The 23,849-nt window shown below is 41.8% G+C and overlaps 1 non-coding gene across 1 annotated transcript; it reads right to left on the reverse strand.

Annotated features, from left to right (window-relative positions):
• Nucleotides 1–23,146: 23,146 nt before the first annotated feature.
• Nucleotides 23,147–23,252, reverse strand: LOC141636017 (small nucleolar RNA R71). The gene has a single exon (XR_012540662.1). It is a non-coding gene; the product is annotated as a small nucleolar RNA R71 (small nucleolar RNA).
• Nucleotides 23,253–23,849: the final 597 nt, after the last annotated feature.

Genomic DNA, 23,849 nt, shown 5'->3' on the forward strand with positions numbered 1-23,849 from the left:
CAAAGCCAAAAAAGTCATGGGAGAGGTCCACGACGGAGAATGTGGCCCTCACATGAGCGCAATGATGCTTACCCGAAAAATCATGCGGCTAGGATACTACTGGACCACCATGGAAGCCGATTGCCGTAACTACGTTAAACATTGCCACAATTGCTAAATCTTCGCCAACATACAGCACATACCACCATCCCTTTTATAAACCATGACATCACCCTGGCCTTTCTCGACCTGGGGCATCGACATCATCGGGAAAGTTAACCCGGTAGGCACCGAGGGGCATTGTCTCATCCTCGTCGCCATCGACTATTTCACCAAATGGGTAGAAGCGCAGTCATATGCAGTCTTGACCGCCAAACAAGTGGCTAAGTTCATCCAAAACAACATCATCTGCAGATATGGGCTACGCCATGAAATCATCAGCGATCAAGGCTCTCACTTCCGGGCGGAAACTCAGGCCTTGCTGGACAAATACAAGATCAAATGAAATCGATCATCCCCTTAACGTCCCCAAACTAATGGAGCGGTGGAGGAAGCTAACAAATCTCTATTCACCATTATCAAGAAAATGCAAGACAACTACCGCGATTGGCCGAGCAAACTCCCATTCGCACTCTGGGATACCGAACCTCCATTCGAACACCGACAGGCGCCACACCCTTTTACCTAACAAATGGCATGGAGGCGGTTCAACCGGTAGAGTTAGAGGTCCCTTCTCTACGTATCCTGTAGAGAGTCAAGTTCCTGAGGCGGAATGGACCCATCAAAGGTACATGCAACTCACTCTTCTAGACGTGCGGCGACTCAACGCCTTGCACAACGTCCAGCAATACCAACGACGTATACAATGGGCATTCAACAAGAAGGTCAAACCCATGAACATTATGGAGGGCGACTTGGTCCTCAAGTCGGTCCGAGCACCGCTACCCGTCGATCCGAGGAGAAAATTCAAACCCAACTGGGCTGGGCCATACCTGGTCAAGAAAATACTTTCGGGGGGCACAGTGAGACTGAGTGACCTAGACGGGGAGGATTTTACAAACCCGACCAACCTAGACCAACTCAATAAATACTACCCTTGAACCATAGCAATCAACGACCTCAGCCTAGTTTTACAACTAGCGTTCACCTTAACGCTTTTTCAAGTCAAGTTCCTCAACGCGTTCTGATTTGAAATTGCATGTTTTATCGAGTCTAAGTTGCGGCACCTTGCCCGTTTCGAATGTCCTTTGATCTGTCAAAGGCAACATCCATTTGCACTAAAACAAATTCACAAAAACACCCTGAACTACGAGCATGGGTTAATTTCACCTCTTCAGGTGGATAGGTAGGCAGTCGCTCTTATGCATGAAGGATACAACCACAAAACCCAATCAAATTTACAGAACATTTCGAACTATGATCATGGTTTGATTTCACCTCTCCAGGTGGATACGTAGGCAGTCGTTACCTACACAGGAAGGATACAACCATCCCCATAATAAAAAAAAAGCCGACATACAAAAAAACATCCCCATCAAAAAAAAAGGGAACAACATTCCCTTTTGCCCAAAAAAAACACCAAAAATAAGCCTTTCTCCCTTCCTCCCAAAAATCCCACTTTCACAAGTGAAAACATTTAGGACGATTCAAATCGAATTGCCTTTACAAAATGGATAGAAGAAACAAGCGTTCACAATTTTTGACACAAGCAATCCTCTTATTTAATTAATAATGGGAGGGATTACAATTCCAACAACAAATAAAAGCTCGACGAGTCTATAACTTGTCAAAGCTAAGGTGTCGACTAAAACACCTTACATAATAAAACTAGCACAAAACACACAAAACACACAAAACATAGCTAGTACAATATAATAAAAACTCACAACAATAATACAACATAATAATAAAGTGGGTAATGGAGGTCTTCACTCTTTCATTCTACCCTTGCCTTTCCCCTCGGGATACATCTTCCCCTTGTTCTTCTTGTTGGCCCGCCTAGCATGGATTTCTACTTCAGAACGGATCCTCAACGGATCTACAACGGCAACGGCCTCCGGTCTAGTGCAAGACCCCATGTTCGGCCCGAAACGAGCCCATGCACGGCCCACCACATTTTTGGGACCCGAGCTTCTCCTCTTTGGTGGTCTCATCACATCGGCGCTAGCTCCATCAACATAATCCTCAAAGAAGGCACGGTTGGCCTTGCCAACCTCTCGATACTTCAAGTCGACAGCCTCGTCCTTACGGAATTTGGACCTCTCTTCCAAGGACGAAGCTCTTGACCACTTGACATAAGCGGGAGTCACCTGTGGGATTTATCTGTATGCATCCCTTTAAATTTAAGGACTACAACGAATTATAACATGATGAAACAAGTCATAAAATAAATTGCATAAATAAAATTATAAAGGATTAAGAAATAACCTTCGGTCCTAGCAAATACGGCCTAAAAAAATTATCAAAGTTGATATTCGCCTATCAGTTGCACCCAAGACGATATGAGAAATGCCCTTTGATTATGCTAGAATCGATCCAAAATTACCAGATTAGTTTTAGGTTTTTTGTGTTTTTCCGATGAGAGGAGGCAAGGTTGAGTTAGGGTAAAAATTAGGTTGGAATGAATTCACCCATCTCACCCTCTTAAACCGTGTATGAGGGTGGATTAGGGTGGATTTTTCATCCTCTAATTTCCGGCCCAATTACCGAAACAATAAGGAGTTTTTAGTTCCTTATTTTCGGTTTCCAAAAATGTATAAATGTGTTAAATATAATTTGTCATCTAGTGAGGATCGAACCCATGACCTCTTGGTTTGAGTACCCTCACTATTACCACTATGACACATTCATCTTGTTGATATTAAATATAACCGATTACATTTAATTACGAATTAACATATTAATTCGTCCAAGCTAACATTACATACATTTAATTAAGTATAACTTATTATATTCAATTTACGAATTGACACTTAATTCGTCTCAACTAATATTATTTAATCTTCATTAAATAATTGTCTCATCAACACATTGACTAACTGTTTAGTCATATAAGGCATCAATGTGATTATATTTCTATAACCACATCTCTCAAACACATCCTATAGGTGTGACCTTTAGGGACCAGTTGATCACCGCCATCTGTATGATAATAACGTCAAACTCTCTAGCAAGCCAACCGTTATTAGGTAATCGTTAATCAACTGATTAAATATACGAAGTATACCCTTGTGAACCTTTAAGAGATTTAAAAATGTTATCACACTAATTTGTGGAGGACACAAGCTCCAACAAACTCCCACTTGTCCTCACAAGTGTATGTGCGATAACCGATTCTCATATCCTAAAATTTCTCCCACTCAATGTAAAACAATTTGCATGGATTTCTACTTCAGAACGGATCCTCAACGGATCTACAACGGCAACGGCCTCCGGTCTAGTGCAAGACCCCATGTTCGGCCCGAAACGAGCCCATGCACGGCCCACCACATTTTTGGGACCCGAGCTTCTCCTCTTTGGTGGTCTCATCACATCGGCGCTAGCTCCATCAACATAATCCTCAAAGAAGGCACGGTTGGCCTTGCCAACCTCTCGATACTTCAAGTCGACAGCCTCGTCCTTACGGAATTTGGACCTCTCTTCCAAGGACGAAGCTCTTGACCACTTGACATAAGCGGGAGTCACCTGTGAGATTTATCTGTATGCATCCCTTTAAATTTAAGGACTACAACGAATTATAACATGATGAAACAAGTCATAAAATAAATTGCATAAATAAAATTATAAAGGATTAAGAAATAACCTTCGGTCCTAGCAAATACGGCCTAAAAAAAATATCAAAGTTGATATTCGCCTATCAGTTGCACCCAAGACGATATGAGAAATGCCCTTTGATTATGCTAGAATCGATCCAAAATTACCAGATTAGTTTTAGGTTTTTTGTGTTTTTCCGATGAGAGGAGGCAAGGTTGAGTTAGGGTAAAAATTAGGTTGGAATGAATTCACCCATCTCACCCTCTTAAACCGTGTATGAGGGTGGATTAGGGTGGATTTTTCATCCTCTAATTTCCGGCCCAATTACCGAAACAATAAGGAGTTTTTAGTTCCTTATTTTCGGTTTCCAAAAATGTATAAATGTGTTAAATATAATTTGTCATCTAGTGAGGATCGAACCCATGACCTCTTGGTTTGAGTACCCTCACTATTACCACTATGACACATTCATCTTGTTGATATTAAATATAACCGATTACATTTAATTACGAATTAACATATTAATTCGTCCAAGCTAACATTACATACATTTAATTAAGTATAACTTATTATATTCAATTTACGAATTGACACTTAATTCGTCTCAACTAATATTATTTAATCTTCATTAAATAATTGTCTCATCAACACATTGACTAACTGTTTAGTCATATAAGGCATCAATGTGATTATATTTCTATAACCACATCTCTCAAACACATCCTATAGGTGTGACCTTTAGGGACCAGTTGATCACCGCCATCTGTATGATAATAACGTCAAACTCTCTAGCAAGCCAACCGTTATTAGGTAATCGTTAATCAACTGATTAAATATACGAAGTATACCCTTGTGAACCTTTAAGAGATTTAAAAATGTTATCACACTAATTTGTGGAGGACACAAGCTCCAACAAACTCCCACTTGTCCTCACAAGTGTATGTGCGATAACCGATTCTCATATCCTAAAATTTCTCCCACTCAATGTAAAACAATTTGCAAAATCTGTATTCACAAAGGTCGTATTTTATAAGTGATCTGTATCAAGAGTGGTTTCCCTGACTAGAGATTAACTTAACTGATAAACGAATCATCATTCGAGCATGGCCATGCATTTCAGGTACAATTCCTCGAGTGGCCCTGAGAAATAACTATACCTGATAAGGGTTGGATATTTTCCTCAACTCGAATCTTGCAGATGTAAGCACAGTATGAAATGACCCAGAAAAAAATCTACTTAGCCTCCAGTTACGGCAGACCGTGAGAAAGAAACCAAAGTCACCCAAAAACTGCCTTAATCTCAAGAGACAGTTGATAGTCAAAAGAATCGACTCTAGGAACACAATGGATGTCCTATCCACAACCTGGCACCGAATGATTTTAAACATTTAGGACTCCATTACGTTGTCACAAAAATTTGTCCTACGAGGTATCGTTATAATCTCGCATTTGTGATCGATCAGTCAACAGTTTGACTTATGGCTCGTTGAACCCACCATCAATCGACTGCACAATATAATAGCCAGAGTTATCAGCTCTTGTAGGTGATTAGAGACCAAAACAAATTATATTGTAATTCAGTTCACTTTGTGGCGTTCAAAGTTGTCAGTACAATCCACATGAAAAACAAAATATTATTATAAAACGATGAAGTTATAAATAGTATATGAAAAAGATAATGTATCAAATCCATAATCGACTACTACAACTCAGGAACACGTTTAATTCCCATGGAAATAACGTGCCCTTCATGCTTATCAAAATTCAACGGTTTAGTGAGAGGGTCCGCGATGTTATCATCCGTCGCAATCTTGTCAATCACTATCTCTTCTTGCTCCACGTAATCACGGATCAGGTGAGCTTTCCGATGTACATGTCTAGATTTGTTGCTAGACTTTGGCTCCTTAGCCTGGAAGATGGCACCTCTATTGTCACAATAGATGGTGATCGGGTCATTCGAACTAGGAACTATCGTAAGTCCTTGTAAGAATTGACGCATCCATATTGCTTCCTTAGCTGCTTCCGAAGCGGCATAGTACTCGGATTCAGTGGTAGAATTTTCTACAACACTTTGTTTGGAACTCTTCCAGCTGACCGCATCACCATTAAAAGTGAAGACGAACCCGGACTGAGATTTTGAATCATCTCGATCCGTTTGGAAGCTAGCATCTGCGTAACTGATTGCGCATAGCTTAGTATCGCCTCCATAAGTCAATACCCTATCCTTAGTCCTCCGTAGGTACTTGAGGATATTTTTAACAGCTATCCAATGTGTTTCACCTGGATTCTTTTGGTACCGAATCATCATACTCAATGCATATGCCACGTCCGGACGTGTGCATATCATGGCACACATGATTGATACTATTGCAGATGCATAAGGAACACGACTCATGCACTCAATCCCTTCAGGCGTCGTGGGTGACTGAGACTTGCTCAACTGCATCCCAGACGTCATTGGAAGGTTCCCCTTATTGGAGTTGGTCATGCTGAACTTCTCAAAAATCTTATCCAAATAAGACTCCTGACTAAGTGATAACGTACGTCGTGATCTATCTCGGTAGATACGGATTCCCAAAATGCGCTGTGCCTCACCCAGATCTTTCATCTGGAAATGGTTCTTCAACCATTCTTTAACCGAAGATAGGAGAGGAATGTCATTCTTAATCAGGAGTATGTCATCGACATACAATATCAAGAATACAATCTTGCTCCCACTCGACTTGATATATAAACATGGTTCTTCGACCGATCGAGTGAAACCATACTCTTTTATATATCACCTGGTCGAAACGATGATTCCAACTCCGAGAAGCTTGCTTAAGTCCATAAATGGAACGCTTAAGCTTGCATACTTTCTTAGGATGTTCAGGATCTATGAAACCTTCGGGTTGCACCATGTACAACTCTTCCTCCAAATAACCGTTTAAGAAGGCGGTTTTCACATCCATTTGCCAAATTTCATAATCATGAAAAGCGGCAATCACTAAGATTATCCGAATGGAACGTAGCATGACTACAGGTGCAAAACTCTCATCATAATGCAATCCGTACACTTGAGTGAAACCTTTTGCCACTAGTCGTGCCTTATAGGTATCTGGTTGCGTGTCTACAGAACGCTTTATTTTGTAAAGCCATTTGCACTGTAGAGGTTTTACCTTATTAGGTAAATCAACTAGATCCTATACGTCATTCTCATACATGGAGTCCATCTCGGATTGCATGGCTTCGAGCCATAGCTTTGAGTCGGAACAGGCCATAGTACCTTTATAGGTAGCGGGTCATTACTCTCTAGGAGTAAAACGTCATTCTCCTCGACCATACCAATGTATCTGTCCGGAGGATGAGAGACTCTACCCGACCTCCTAGGTTCCTCAGGAATATTAACCATATCATCAGTTGGAGGAACAACTTCCTCCATCTGTTCCTCGGTTGTTGGTTGGAATCTCCGAAGCACTCGAAGGTTCTATTACTCGTCTTGTTCTCGAGAAATTCTTTCTCTAAGAACGTCGCACTAGCCGCAACAAAAACTCGATATTCGGTAGGCGAATAGAAGTAATGACCAAATGTTCCTTTTATATAACCTATAAAGTATGTCTTGACCGATCGCGGGCCGAGCTTATCTTCGTGTCTCCACTTGACATAAGCCTCGCAGCCCCAAACCCGAATAAAGGACAAGTTAGGGACCGTTCCCTTCCACATTTCATATGGAGTCTTGTCGACGACTTTAGTCGGACTTCGGTTAAGTATAAGAGCGGTGACAAAGAGCAAAACCCCATAATGAATCGGCACTACCGTGTGACTCATCATGGATCGAACCATATCAAGTAAGGTTCGATTTCTCGTTCGGACACACCATTCAATTGAGGTGTTCCAGGTGGAGTTAACTGTAGAACGATTCCACAGTCTTTAAGGTGTTGATCAAACTCATTTGAAAGATATTCGCCACCCCGATCTGAACGGAGTGCTTTAACCTTTCTACCCAGTTGGTTCTCAACCCTGTTCTGGTATTCCTTGAGTTTCTCAAAGGATTCACTTTTATGCTTCATTAAGTAGACATATCCGTATCTACTCAAATCGTCCGTGAAAGTGATAAAATATCTATAGCCATCTCTAGCGGTAATTGACATAGGTCCACAAACATCAGTATGTATGAGTCCTAATAGGTCACTAGCGTGCATTCCAACACCTTTGAAGGAAATTAGAGTCATTTTGCCAATGAGACATGATTCACACGTGCCATATGTAGAAAATTCGAATGCGGGAATAGTCCTCTTATCGACGAGTTTCTTTACGCGTTTCTCATTTATGTGTCCCATTCGACAATGCCATAGATAGGTTTGATCTTTGTCACCAACCTTTAACTTATTATTATTCATGTGTAATACTTCCGTGGTTTGATCTAAGATGTAAATTCTATTCATGGAAACTGCTTTACCATAAATCATTTCATTGAAAGAGAAAATACAGCGATTATCCTCTATTGAAAATGCAAAACCGTCTTTAGCAAGTACGGAAAAAGAAATAATGTTCTTAGACAAACTGGGTACATAGTAACAGTTATTTAAAAATAACTCAAAACCACTAGGGAGTTGGATTACATATGTTCCCTTCGAGACAAAGCAAAGAACTCGTGCTCCATTCCCGACTCGCAGGTCCACATCACCTTTTTCGAGAGGTATGATGTTCTTTAGGCCCTGCAAATGATTACACAGATGAGAACCACAACCAGTATCAAGTACCCAAGTTCCGAAACTTAAATGGTTAATCTCAATCATATGAATATAAGATGACATACCAACAGGAACGACGCGGCCTGCTTTGATGTCTTCACGGTAGACGGGACAGTTCCTCCTCCAATGTCCAGTCTTTTGACAATGGTGGCACTCAATGTCACCGCCCTTGCTCTTTGCCTTGCCCTGTGAGCCACTAGTCTCACCGGGCCCACTTTTACCGTTTCCTGGCTTTTTAAACTTTGGCTTACCTACAGCTAGGTCGCCATGAGCCTTGCCCTTACCTTTACCCTTGTTGGAAATCGTGAGAACATCCTACTTCATGTTCCCACTCAATTTCATATCCTTCTCGGTCTGTACGAGAAGGGAGTGTAGCTCATGAGGACTCTTTTTCAAGTCATTCATGTAGTAGTTCGCCCTGAAAAGGGCAAAACCATCATGAAGAGAATAAAGCATTCGGTCAATGACAATGCTCTCACTGATTTTGGAATCAAGTGCCTCCATCTTCTTGACATTCTCAATCATGTGAAGAATGTGTGGGCTAACCGGTTGGCCCTTCTGGAGTTTCGCATCAAAGAAGCGACAGGTATGCTCATATGTAACGATTCTCGGTGCTTTTGAGAACTCGTTAGTGAGTGTGGTGAAAATCTTGTTCGCACCTTGGGCAATGAAGCGTCTCTGCAAATTGGTTTCCATTGCAAAGATGAGTACATTCTTTATCGCACCCGCTTCCATAACGAAGTCACTATAAGCGAGTGACTCGTTGACTCCTGCATTGGGGCCTGGGTTTACCGGTATTGGCTCGATTAAGTACCGAGCTTACCGTCGCAATGGCAACATTCCGTAGTGCCGCCTCCCGTCCGCAAAAGTTGGACCGTCGTTTTTCAGACGTGTGAACTGATTCATCTGGTCCATGAATATTTTCAGCCAGGACTCGCGTCCAAGTGTGGCACTAGGCATTTTGATTGCGTTATTTCCAGACATTTTGTTGTAACAGTAAAATAAACATTTTCTACACTGCGAAAAGAAGAATAAATAATAAGCATGTGCATCGATTTTAATTTAAGTCTAATGATCTAATGTCATAACGCGAAGACTCAAAACATTTATACAATTGACCTTCCTCAAGAAATATATAAATGATCCCAAGACTCAATTATCTGTAAATTGATAAGCTAACCTTTTAGCTAATTCTACCGTTAGAATTCTTGGTCGATAAATTTCTGTAAATTCTATCTTTAGTCCATCATAATCACGAGAAACTCTTCGGACTATAATGTTGAGATAAACTAAGTCAACACAAACTAATTACCGAATGTAGAGGGGGTCATATTACGCCTACCGACGAAGAAGGGATTCATTGTTGTTTGCCCTCATAAAGACTAATCTCGATTCCATTTTAGAGGAAGATCCCATCAACTTTATTTTAATTCATTTTAAGTGAACTAATATCTAGCATGCGTGAATGATTAAACTAAGATGATGGCTTAATAAACATGTGACATCTGTATGTCTATGAAAACTAACATACAACCTATATGTGTCAATTTTCATGCATTTTAGTAGGTGGTTTGGTTTTAGGCGTAATATGATGCATAAACTATCATTTGAATGAAAAGCAATAGGAATGAAAAACGTAAAAGCAATAATAAAGTCCTAGTGTGGCCTATCCTATCAAAATGAACATTAAATACAAGTTTGGAATCCATCCTTGGACCCGAGAAGCTTGTCTTGATGTTCCATCTTGATCCATGTAGCGGGAGTGAGCTCCAATCTCTATCTTTAGTCTTCTTTGAAAATTACAATAAATAAATTTACATGATAAACCTATTTATTACATTCTAATTTCAAAACCCAAAACTAAAGGAAAAATAAAGGAGATTCGAGATCTCATAATTACATAAAAAATCATGTTTCCTTCATTACGAAAATATAATTTGACTAAGGCCACACTAAATATTACAAATTACAACCGATTGAAAAAAATACGTAAATAAATTCATTCAACGATTCATTCAACAAAATGCATCAACTAAAAAAATTAAACACGCAAGACATAATTCTTTAATTATGTAGATTAATTTTCTAAACCACCTATTTAAAAACAAATTAAGTGACAATTCCTTAATTAATCACATTAATTTCAATCTTAATTCATATTAAACTTGTAATAAGAATTTAATCCATCAATATTTTAAAATGCTTTAAAATAATTAGGTATCTTAAAATTGTGAACCGTTTCACAACAATTAATCATACATTGCAAAAACAAAAAAAACCAGCCCTTATCTTATTTTGTACACTGTTTTATCTGTAAAAACCGAAACAAGACAATTTTTTTTTTTTTTTTTTAAATCTGTCCTCTGTGAACAGTAACCACGTGAACAGTAGCAGGAAAAAAAAATTTCTTTTCTTGGATGCTTTTCAAATCGGCATAAACAAAAACAGCCGCAAAAAAAATTTAATCGGTTTTTCAGGAAAAACCGAAAGAAAAAAAAAACAGATTTTTTTTTAAATTACTGTTCATCCGTGAACTGTAACAGAAACAGAAAAAAATTCCACGTCTCAAAAAAATTCCAGCCGATTATATTTTTTTCGCAAACCCTAATTATTGTTTACAAAAATTTTTATGAAAATCATCAAAATTAAAATTCGTGGCCTTGGCTCTGATACCACTTGTGGGATTTATCTGTATGCATCCCTTTAAATTTAAGGACTATAACGAATTATAACATGATGAAACTAGTCATAAAATAAATTGCATAAACAAACTTGTAAAGGATTAAGAAATAACCTTCGGTCCTAGCAAATACGGCCTAAGAATAATATCAAAGTTGATATTCGCCTATCAGTTGCACCCAAGACGATATGAGAAATGCCCTTTGATTATGCTAGAATCGATCCAAAATTACCAGATTAATTTTAGGTTTTTTGTGTTTTTCCGATGAGAGGAGACAAGGTTGAGTTAGGGTAAAAATTAGGTTGGAATAAACCGTGTATGAGGGTGGATTAGGGTGGATTTTTCATCCTCTAATTTCTGGCCCAATTACCGAAACAATAAGGAGTTTTTAATTCCTTATTTTCGGTTTCCAAAAATGTAAAAATCTGTTAAATATAAATTGTCATCTAGTGAGGATCGAACCCATGACCTCTTGGTTTGAGTACCCTCACTATTACCACTATGACACGTTCATCTTATTGATATTAAATATAACCGATTACATTTAATTACGAATTAACATATTAATTCGTCCAAGCTAACATTACATACATTTAATTAAATATAACTTATTATATTCAATTTAATTGATGATTAATTGTCTCAACTAATATTATTTAATCTTCATTAAATAATTGTCTCAACAATACATTGACTAACTGTTTAGTCATATAAGGCATCAATGTGATTATATTTCTATAACCACATCTCTCAAACACATCCTATAGGTGTGACCTTTAGGGACCAGTTGATCACCGCCATCTGTATGATAATAACGTCAAACTCTCTAGCAAGCCAACCGTTATTAAGTAATCGTTAATCAACTGATTAAATATACGAAGTATACCCTTGTGAACCTTTAAGAGATTTACAAATGTTATCACACTAATTTGTGGAGGACACAAGCTCCAACATCACCCATGTCGTGGCAACGGGGTCTGGTACCTCCCAAAGCAGCCGAGTGGCCCACCATCTTTCAATGACCTCCACAAGCTCGGAGTTCCGGAAAACATTCTCTTGGACAAGGGTATCTTGAACGGGCACCTTTTGTTGACCCTTCATTTCCCTCATGAGCCTTTCGAGATAGATGAAGGAAGAAACTTTCAAACCCACCACCATCAAAGAACAAGGACTAGCACCCGAAGCGGGCTACCCCATGAAGGACCTCAAGTGCCACCATGGCACCACCCAACGGATGTGAGGACCACCCTCCTTTGCCAATCTTGCGACCCAATAAGCCTCGGTGGAAGCAGAGCTATCCGGGTACAACTTCTTTCTCATAGTAAGGTGACAGAAGGAATAAGAAGAAGAATCAACCGGAGGCTCTACATACCTTAGCCTCTCCAATAGCCACACTTGGAGGATCCTTGGGGACCCAAATGATGAGCCTCTCCACAAGAGCCTTCCTTGTCCAAAGCTTGGATGATCTCGCCAAGCACCAACCATGATGGATCTCTACCATGCTCCATTTGCTCAACCACATGAACAAGGGTCATGCTACGATAGCATTTCGGCCCCTCCTTCTTCAAAGCATCAACAAAGAGGTACACATGGATAAGGCAAAAGGCAAGCGCCCTTCTCCTAGCCACCTCCGAAACATTGGCGGTTAATCGGTTTGAAAAGATGTTGATAAGAGCCAACATGTCCAGACCATGCGGAGCAAGAAGGAAGTTGACTTGACTTCTCGACAAGCCCAACATTGAACGAAATTTCTCCTTGTAGCACAACCGGGGCGGAGGAAGCACCGTAACACAACCCGGCCACCCACCAATGGCTCCAACTTCTTTGGCAAGAGGACAAATTTCACCTTTCGGGAAAACGAAAACATGGTGTTTCGAATCCGAAAACCGAGAACATGCTTCGAGAAATGAGGATTGCACCTTGACTTGATGGAGCACCAACAATTGACCAACTCCCATGCAAATAAGTTGATACTTTTCGGGAGGCGACTAATCCCGGCACCATTGTCGCAAAGCATTCTCAAAGGCATCCATGAAATATTTTTGTCGAAGAAGAAGAAGAGGTTTTATAGAGATGTTTTTGTGTTTCGGATGATGAAACAATGAAGCGCAAACATCACTATTTGTACAAAAACAACCAGCGCGTTTTTCAGAAAAAGGGGAGAGCTGGCTCCCATCGCCAGGCCGCTCGCGCCTCTTTAGACCTTCTCCCAGGATTCCCGCTTTGACTTGTCTCTTTCAAGTTGTGTTTTCTCCTGACACCTCAAACCTCCCGCCAGAGCGCTCGCGCCTCTTTGGGATGATCTAGGACATTTTGTGTTTCCTCACACTCATATTTCCTTATTTTCGCGTTTTACGAACTCCGACACGGTTTTCAGGATGCAGCTTTAAACATACGAATTTTTCTTTCTTTCTTTTTTTAATGGGGGAAGGGCTAGTCTCCCCGATCCGCGACGGATCGTTTCCATGTCAGTCGAAAATTCCAAATTTTTTTTTGCTTTTTCGCAATTTTGCAGCAAAAATAAAAATCGAGAATTGATAACACGACATCACTTTTCCTCAAAATTCAAGCGCTCACAAATTCGAGTCTTGTCCTCACAAAAACCAAATCAAATATACTCGTAAAAATATTTTCTAAAATTCTTCCCTGACGGTTTGAGTTTGAATTTTTCGAGTCACAAATCAATTTCAATAATTTCGATGCAATTTAATTCACGACACGAGTTAATTGCTAAAATTTTCAAATCAATTCCTTTCGGAGTCCAAACGTGACGACTTGTCGCGGAATTTTTAAAATTCATTTCAATTTTTAACTTCGTGGCATCGTGGTTGATCTTTGTTTTCAATCAAATGCTTTTTACGCGTTTACGTTTACGCACGTGCTACCTGTTGCCTGTTTTCTACACTAACGATGCAGGAACTAATGCAAAGCAAAAGGGGAATTGACAGCCGACAACGATTCTCCAAAACACAACACAAAAAAGCCAAAAAATCACAAAATGAACCACAATCCAAAAACATATATATATACAAACCGCTTCACGCAAAATATAAATATGTACAAATAAGAGTCCAACACACGGAGTCACCGCCAACGCAGACACTACCACCTGCTCAGACTCCCTCTCCGGAGAACTCTCCAGCGTCTCGCGCTCCATCTCGACATGAAGCTCCTCCGCTGCAGCCAACTGAGCCCTGAGAGAAGCAATCTCCGCGTCTCGGCTCCGCAACTCATCCTCACGACGCCTCAGCTCCTGGTCTCGACGGGTGATCCCCAACCCTGGGCCTCGATCGTCGACCTGGCTGTATCCAACTCAGCACAGACCCGAGCAAGCTCCGCCGGATATGCGGTACCCTGCATAACCCAATACTGATCATCAAGATCTAAAAGCGCAAAATGCAGCACAAAATACACAAAAAAACACACAAAAGTACCTGAGAAAGACGAGCCTCCCTCGCAGCTAGGTCACCGGCAAGCGCCTTCCAGCGGTTAGCCATCCGCCACAAAGCCTGATGACTAACGGTCGTCACCTACAGCCAAAAAGGTCCTTCAAGTCAGGAACTCACCCTCAGAACGACCAAGCTCCACTTAATGCCAACATCAGTCACCTGAGCAACCGCAGGCTCTGGCAGGCGCAACTGTAGCTCCTCACCGCCCGGTCCCTGAAAGGTGGTCTCCGCCGGGAAAACTGGGGGCTGAGTCCTCATCAACGCGTCGACCCCCTGCAATTCGGGTCCGCATCAAAGGTAACAAAACCTCTTATCAAAGGAGACAATGAAAATAAAAGAACAGAGGAAAACATACCTCGATCGGGTACCACGCAAGCCTCGACAACCGGAAGGTGTCGTAGTCAACGTCTCGTAGCAACAGCTCCTCACCACCCTGACCGTGAAGGTGCTCCTCAACCTCGTCGGGGGTCGACTCCTGGAACAACCCCATAGGCTGGTCGACCGGTACCACGAAGATCTCATTAAGGCATTGACGGGCTAAGCGCTCGCCTAGGTACCAAACCGGCTCGATCGCCGTCTCCAAGTACAAGCGCTGGGAGCTGCGAGGTCGCAGACGCTCCCTGACAGCAGCCGGCACCTTCGTGTAGTGCTCCCAAGGCCACCCGACAAGCTGCATTCAAAACAAAGCTACTCAATCGACTAGAGGCTTCCTAAGCTACCTAGTAATCCTATCTCTATCTATCTCTATAAAGGAGAAGGAGTAAGGAACAACAACTTACGTCAGCAACTCGAAGGGCGTTCACACGACGCCTGCAGTCCTCGTAAGTCGACTTAATCGACTTCTTCCGAGACACCGTCCAACCCCTCACGGCAGGGTAGTTCGAAGGGACACCACCTGTAGTCCTCGGATGCAGAGGGACGAAGTAAGCATACAACCAAGCCTGTAATCAAACACAGCAAACACAAATCGGCCATTCTTTCCAAAAAATTGCCAAAATCAAAATCAAAATCAAACTCAAAACTACAAAAAATGCTCGTACCTCAAAGATGAGGCCGGGACCAACCAAAGCAAGGGCACTACCGTCCCCCACTGACTCCGGACGCACCGCCGCGTGCAAGTACTGGGTGAAACTCGCCAAGGCCGGCGTAACCCAGTCAAACTGACCCAAAGTGTCAAGGCCAGCAAGGAGAGGAAGTACCTTGGTCGACAAGCGCTAACCCTTGTCGTCAAAGTACGTGGCACCCAAGAAGTACCACAACCACAACCACGCCTCCTACGGGTCAACTCTAGCCTCAGCCTCCGGACTCGCCAACGGCGCCGGAGCAGCACCCACCACTCTCCCTCTGAAGTCGTCTCTCACATACGAACTCACGATCAGGTACGGAGTAATGTCGGAAGGCTCAGGCAAAACAGTACCGATCAGATGAGGAACCGCATGAGGTGACACCCTCTGCGGTGTCTCTGTGAACTCGACAGGTGCCTCGCCACAAGGGAGGCCAGATATCATGGCAAAATCCTCTAAGGTCACGCCGCCTTCCCGAACTCCATGTGGAACGACGACGTCGTGTCCCAATACCGATCCAACATGGCACGGATCAGACACAGGTTCGACCTAATCAAAGACATGTGAATATCCCACCAAGCGGCCACCAACGGTCCAAAAGCCGACCTCTCTATCAACGCCCTCGTCCCGGCTCGGAGAACGTCGTAAAAGCCCAGGCAGGTAGTGAAGCCCAAGAAAGTCCTCATGGTGCCGATCTTCTGAAATCAAAAACAAACAACGTCAGAACACCTATCCAGGCCTGATACTTCAAAAGTGACAAAAGTTCAATCAGGTGACACGCCTCACCAAGCCCTCGTGAGCACGGTAGGAGATGTGCCTGTCCAGTCGAAGCAGCAACTGGCTACCGTCAAAACCCTCGGCCTAAGAAGGCGCCGCCCGCAGGTTCAGCCCCTGCGGGGCTATAACCCGTCTAGCCTCCCAAATCGCGACGTCTGCATCATCCTCAACCGTCTCCGCCCTCCGTCTCTTCTGACTATGAGACTCAACGTGACGGATGGAAGGCATCTCAACGACCCTAGCGACGTTCCGTAACGTCCGTCTGGTCGGCCGAGGAGTCCGCCTCCTCGTAGAAACCCTCCTCCCAGAGGTACCAGCCTGCACCTCGGACCCGAGTCCCGAGCTCTCAACACCAGTAGCCCCAACAACGGGCTCCTCACGCTCCTCAACGGCCCTCTCGGCTCCAACAGTCTCCTCTGGGGGCCCTCCTCCTCAGAAGCGTCCTCCACTACCGCGGCCGGTGCACTAACCGGAGTGCTAACCGGCCCGTACCAAATAGCTCCTCAAAGGTCGCAGCAAGGGACCCAGCCTATCCCGAGCACTCTCCTGCAAACAAAGAACGTCAGCCAAAATTTCGGCATTACGACGGCGTAAAATGGACAAATCCAAAAAAAAACCTGCAATGCAAAACAAGGGCAATCCTGCCCAGCCAAACAAAAACAATTTACAAAAAAAAAAAAACGCAAAAAAAACGACTCGCCCTTCTTTTCAAGCAAAAGACGAGTCAAAACAACCACAACAAAAAAACGGCACCCTAAGACCCATACAAGGTCCGCCAACAAATCAAAATACATTCCGATACAATGGGGTATTTTTCTACAAGCTCAAAAAGGCAATTTCTACGCTAATTTGAGCACAGACCGGTCAAAAATTCAAAATACGACGACGACGAGACAACGTGATTTTATCACACCTCAAAGCGACCTAAACTACCAATAAGGTCCATTTCCAGGCAAACTGACTCAATTCAAGCTCAAACAGGCGCTTATTCCGTCAGACATAAGACCGTCACAAAAGGCAAAAATTCCAATTTTGCCCGCAATACCCACCAAAGGTCCACAATGGCAAATACGGTCTTTCCCGACTACAATGCAACCTAGTGGGACCCACTACCCGAGCAAATAAACTTGGCATTGTGAGATTAGACTGTTTCTCCACCTCACTCACATTTTTCGAGCATAGGGAGCGGGAACGGGGACCAAAATACAAAGTAAAAGCACCCTTATACTCCTAAACAGGTTTCTAACCTAATACAATCATCAATTTCACTCAAAATAGGCTCAATCAAAAACGCCCAAATCGATTTTCTAGGACAAAATTCTCGCCCTAATTCAATTCAGCTAAAAGACCAACAAATTTAAATGGATTCAAGAGGAAATACATACCTTGAGATGACATTGTTGATAATGGCACGAATGGAAGCAAGCTAAAGACCAACAATTGCGGTTTTTTGGTTTGTTTGTGTCGAAGGTTGAAGACGAAATGAGGATGATATGCGGACCATCCTTGCGTCTTTTACAGAAAAATAGGAAAGCTCCCTTGACTCGCCAGGTTGCTCGCGCCTCAATGAGGTGCTCCCTGCTCTTTAAGCAAAATTTTGGGCTTTGGCCCAATTTCCCATAACAAACGTCAAATTTTCAATGATGACATTAAGGAAATAGTGAAAATTCAAATTCACTATTTTCCTTCAAATTTCAACGACGGCAATTAAAACCGTCAATTTTCAAAATAATAGTGAAAATTCAAATTCACTATTTCGTCAAATTTCAACGACGGCAATTAAAACCGTCAATTTTCAAAATAATAGTGAAAATTCAAATTCACTATTTCGTCAAATTTCAACGACGGCAATTAAAACCGTCAATTTTCAAAATAATAGTGAAAATTCAAATTCACTATTTTCCTTCAAATTTCAACGACGGAAATTAAAACTGTCAATTTTCAAAATAATAGTGAAAATTCAAATTCACTATTTCGTCAAATTTCAACGACGGCAATTAGAACCGTCAATTTTCAAATTAATAGTGAAAATTCAAATTCACTATTTTCCTTCAAATTTGACCGACGGCAATTAAAACCGTCAATTTTCAAAATAATAATGAAAATTCAAATTCACTATTTCGTCAAATTTCAAACGACGGCAATTAAAACCGTCATTTTCAAAATAATAGTTGGAAATTAAATTCCACTATTTTCACCACACATGTCAACGACGGCACATAAAACGTCACTTCAAACGTAATAGTGAAGATTCCAAATTCACTATTTCCTTCACATGTCAACGGTGGCACATAAACCGTCACTTCAGACGTAATAGCGAAATTTAAAATTCGCTATTTCCTTCAAAAAATTCAAACAAACGGCGATTAAAACCGCCACTTCAAATTAAAAAAACGAGTAGTGAAGATTCAAAATTCACTATTCCTTCAAAATGTCAACAGGGGGGCTTCCTCACGGGTCCCGCTCATTTCAACAACATTGATAGTGAAATTCAAAATTCACCATTTCCACGGCGGCATCATGAGTCCGCTACTTTCAAAACAAGCTCATCTGACGCGGCTATTCTCACGGTCGATCAACCGGCCGCACCATGGCTGGAGAGCCTTACTATGCATTGCGGCTGGCGAGCCCTCCTCATGTACACACCACAGCTGGCGAGCCTTTGTCTGCAAACACACAAGGACGTATCCGAAGATGCGTCAGGTATGACTCCTTCTTATGGCTGGCGAGCCTTTGTACGTAGTCTAACGGACTTTAAACGACCCGCATGGACAGTCGACAGACTCTAAACTATTCCCGACGAAAGGTCCTAGGCTCGTACCCTCGAGTCGCCCTTCCCGACGGTAGGTCCTTGGCCCGAATCCTTTCGAGCCGCCTCGACGTCGTTTGGGTCTCCAGGTTGTAATGTTCGATTGACCTGGGGGCTCTACTTTGACTTTCGCCTTGTCCAAGCCTCAGTAAAAGTAGGGGCTCTGTAGATTGCGAGTAACTCCTGAGACTCCAAAAAACACCCGATGATTATCGGACTACAACATATTTTGGAATCGCGACGTTTGATCGACAGTTTGTGTACAACTTTACGTCGGAAAACTTAAAACGATTTCAAAAATAAAACATTTCAAAACTTTTCAAAAGTACCCTGAGTGTTTAATGCACGATGACGGGGTCGCAATAACACTAACTAGAGTCAAAACCGACACCGGACCAAAAACCGACTCAAAAATTCAAATCCCGACTCCAACAACAAGTCAAACCGAGTCAACCACAAAAAAACAAACCATTTCATACCTTCTATACTAAAATTTCCCGGATTCATGAATGGTCAAGTACCAAACATGTGACTACAAATCCTAGGATAGAACAAATCATGATTGCAGTTGAGTGAAAGTGACAGGACAACTCGAAGACCCGCGACGTGGCGCGCGCCTCTTTGAGCAGCCCAGGTGGCCACGTAGCTCAAAACTCACACAACCACCCATTTTCCTATAAATACTCCTCAAATGCCCCCATTTGAGAACTTACGCGAATGTCCGTCCCCTCTTTTCTCCCTTAAAATTCTCGACTCGACTTCTTAAGTCACAATCCGACGTGTATTTATAACCTACCGATCGAAAATACAAGCCTTACACATTGTTTGGTACCGTCATCGTGCATTAAGTCACTTGACCGACCATTTCGACCACTACACCGTCACTAATCTTAATAAAAAAACTCTTTTTACTTACAAAAACGGTTTTAAACCGAGTCTTTTCCGACCAAACGAGTTGTTACACTTACGTCGGTTTCTCGCCATAACCAAACATGTAAGTGTGAGGGTGTAAAAATTCTTCTTTTATCATGTTTTTGCTTGTTTTATGACCAGAACATGCTAAAACATGCATAACACGATCCAAAACATAGGATAGACGAGCCAAAATTGAGTTTTGACCTAAGGGAGAAGCCCCTTGTTCTGCACAGAGGCCCGCGCCTCAATGGGGTGCCCAGGTCAGAACTCAACCGTGTTTGTTCTCGTCCTTCCTCGTTAATCTATTTTCATATTTGTAATCGGTTTTTACCATTTTGAATGTTTTCAAACCCTTTTATTTATTTTTACAAATTTTAACCATAAAACATTTTTCACCCTTGGTTTTTAATACCATGACGGTTTAATCTGTGTTCCGGTGATAATATTTGGTTAATAACATTTAATAGGTATTTTAAAGCCTTTTATTTCATTTCTTTACATTTTGAGAGGTATTTTAAAGCCTTTCATCATTTCTTTACATTTCCAAAATAAAAATATTAGTCACCAACACAAAGTCATCCTTGGTTCCACATACCATGCCGGTTAAAACCCGGGTACGATGATGAGTATCGACTAATTATATTCAAATGAACTTAAGACAATTAGTTCATGCTCATTCTCAAAACTATCCATGTCAAGTCGAAGCCGACACCGAATATCATCAAAATAATGATGATTATTCGAGTCTCGTTCCTCAAATAAATAAATACGGTCTAAACGACCCTTTCAAACCAAAATGGGTTTAAATACCCACTTTTCAACACGTTTCATAAACGTTTTTCAAATGGTCAGAGCACGACATATGATACGTGCATTTTGTATAGTCTTTATAGCCTATTTTAGCTCGTATTTCTATGTACTTTCGTACTGTTTATATTGCATTTTGCCCCGAATTGGCTACTTTGGTTCGTTTTGTCCGTTTTGTAGGAAAGAACGTGGAAGTAGTAGAATCATACCATTTTCGTCCCTTTTTGCATGCATTTTGAGGAGACGGATTGTTCAGAGTGAGATCTTGCATTGGAATGCGTGAAGGAATGGTCCACGGAGCAGTCGGTCACGAGTTTGAGCTGTTTTGGAGGAAGAACACTCGATCGAGCTGTTTTATTGGTCTATCGAGTGGTTTCTATGGCTGAGTTGGTCGATCGAGTGCTTTGTCTTACTCGATCGATAGAGCTGGAATTAGGAGTTACTCGATCGAGTAACAATTTTAGTCGATCGAGTAGATATTTTGGAGAAGTACTCGATCGAGTTGTTTCAGACTACTCGATCGAGTGGTTTTGGCTATCATGGACTTTAATTAGTCCGTGAACGTGTTTTAGCTTATGGACTTAGTAATTTTTCTATTTAAGCGCATAATAACTAGGTCATCAGCATTCAGTTTTTACCTATCATTTTGACATTACGCTTGAACGCTTTTTTTTCCTTTCACTGTAACTTTGCTTTTGGGGTTATTTAGCTCGGAATTAGTCGTTCTTTATGCCGGATTCTTGGGATTGTAATCTCTTACTCTCTTTTAATCTTAATCTTTCATTTATTCATCTTAATTACTCATCTTGTTCCTTTAATTTTCTGCCCTAATCTTTGTTTATGCATTTTCATTATTATTTCATCATGTTTAATATTAGTTATTTCATTGTTATTAGTTTTGACAATATTAATAGCATGAGTAGCTAATCTGTTTCATGTTAGGATTAGGGGTTCTACGGTGGAAATGTGACGATATAGTAAATAGTTTAGATGAATTAATTGTGAGACTCTGTCCCCATAGCAATATAACTGTATTTACCGACTTAGTTGAGTGCACGCTTCTGAGTCACCCTTTTAATCTGGTTAAATTTAGTCCTGGATCGGAAGAATGGACTAAATAGTCCTGATATGAACAGTAGACTACCCTGATGAGGACGGAAGTTAAGTTAGTGGTAATTTAGGATAGAAAGTGGACCGGAAGGACCTTTCCATATCCGTCTCGCAGTAATTTATCTAAGTTGTTTACAGTTGAGTCACTGGACTAACGTAGTGAACCGAAATCCTGACATGTCCCCTCTCTATTGATAGTTTATTCTCATTTTCTGTCTTTATTGCTCTCTCCTTGCTTCTCTTCCTTTAAATACTTTAGTTAGGAAACCAATTACAACCCCCCCCCCCCCCCTCCATTTGTGACCAAATAGACGGACTCTTACAGATATCTTGCCTCCATGAGAAGATCGACCTGACTTCCCTAACTATATAGTTAGTTTAGTTAGTTATTTTTGATAGGTATACGACAGCCCTGTCAAATTTTGGCGCCGTTGCCGGGGAGGCAATTGCCCTATCTGTCTTTGTTTCGTTTATTTTATCCGTCTCAGGGAATTTTTTATTCCTTGAGGCAGTTCTTATTCATTTTCTTTCAGTATTGTGTATGCCCAAGTCACATAGGTTGGAGTTAGTTTCAGCCGATTCTGAACCAGGGAGACTGTTCAGGCATAGACTCCGTCTGCAAAGAGAATCACGAAAGGAAGCCTTGAGTACTTTCGAACCCGAACTTCAGCATTTCCTATTTATAGAAAATCCATCTTTTGAAGAAGACACTTTCAGTTCTGTAAACCAACCAGTAAAGATGCCGAATATTTCAAGTCAATCGGAGCCTAAAGAATCATCTATTCCTAAAGGTTTCAATCTCCAGACTGAGGAGAGAAATCTCTTTAGAGGTGTGGCAGGTGAAGACCCGAGGAAGTATATGGAGGTCTTTACGGACTACGGTTCTACTATCCCCGCCACAAAGGGGGTAACTCAAGACAAGATTAAGGAGGTGCTGTTTCCTTTTTCTTTGACTGACTCAGCCAGGGAGTGGCTGACTGATTTGGACCGCACGGCCGCAGGGGTCACAGACTGGAAGACCCTTCCTCTTGCTTTTTATAATAGAGATTTCCCTCCGCAGCGCACTAATCAGCTGAGGGCAAAAATCACTAGTTTCAAGCAGGCACCCGATGAAACTTTCTATGAAGCGTGGTGCCGTTTCAAGAGGTTGGTGAGGTCTCTTCCTCACCATGGTTTTGATCCGTGTTTTTTGTCCAATCAGTTCTATAATGGGCTATACGATGATCACAGAGCCATACTTGATGCATCATCCAACGGAAGATTCCAAAAGAACACTAACGATGATAAGGGATGAGGCCTTATTGAAGAGATGGCGACCCACTGTGCTGAGTATGGAAACCCAAGGGATGGTATTAGAACAGTTCATGCAGTCGATAAGCAAGTTGTGGCTCAGCTGGAAGCCATGAATGCTAGATTTGGTAAGTTGGAGTTGCATTCTGCTGGGGAGCCTCAGACGGTTCATTTTCTTACTAGAGGGGAGACTGTCACATGTAAGAGGTGTGGGAGCAACGACGGTCACACTGATGTTGGCTGTCTTATAGAGAAGGAACGGGTCCTTGATTTTCAACAATACAGGCAAGGAGGGGGTTCCTATTATAATAACCAAGGGGCAGTCCATCCCAATTTGAGGTGGACAAGTCAAAATGTGCTCAATCCTACCCCTCCTCCGCAGCCTCCTTCCTTTCCTACATCTAATCAAGGTGCATCATCTTCTGGTGGGGTAAGTGAGATAGGTGAGTTGAAGACGATGTTGTAGTCTATAATAAAGCAGTG

Source organism: Silene latifolia, chromosome Y (genome assembly GCF_048544455.1).
Source record: "Silene latifolia isolate original U9 population chromosome Y, ASM4854445v1, whole genome shotgun sequence".
NCBI classification, from domain to species: domain Eukaryota; kingdom Viridiplantae; phylum Streptophyta; class Magnoliopsida; order Caryophyllales; family Caryophyllaceae; genus Silene; species Silene latifolia.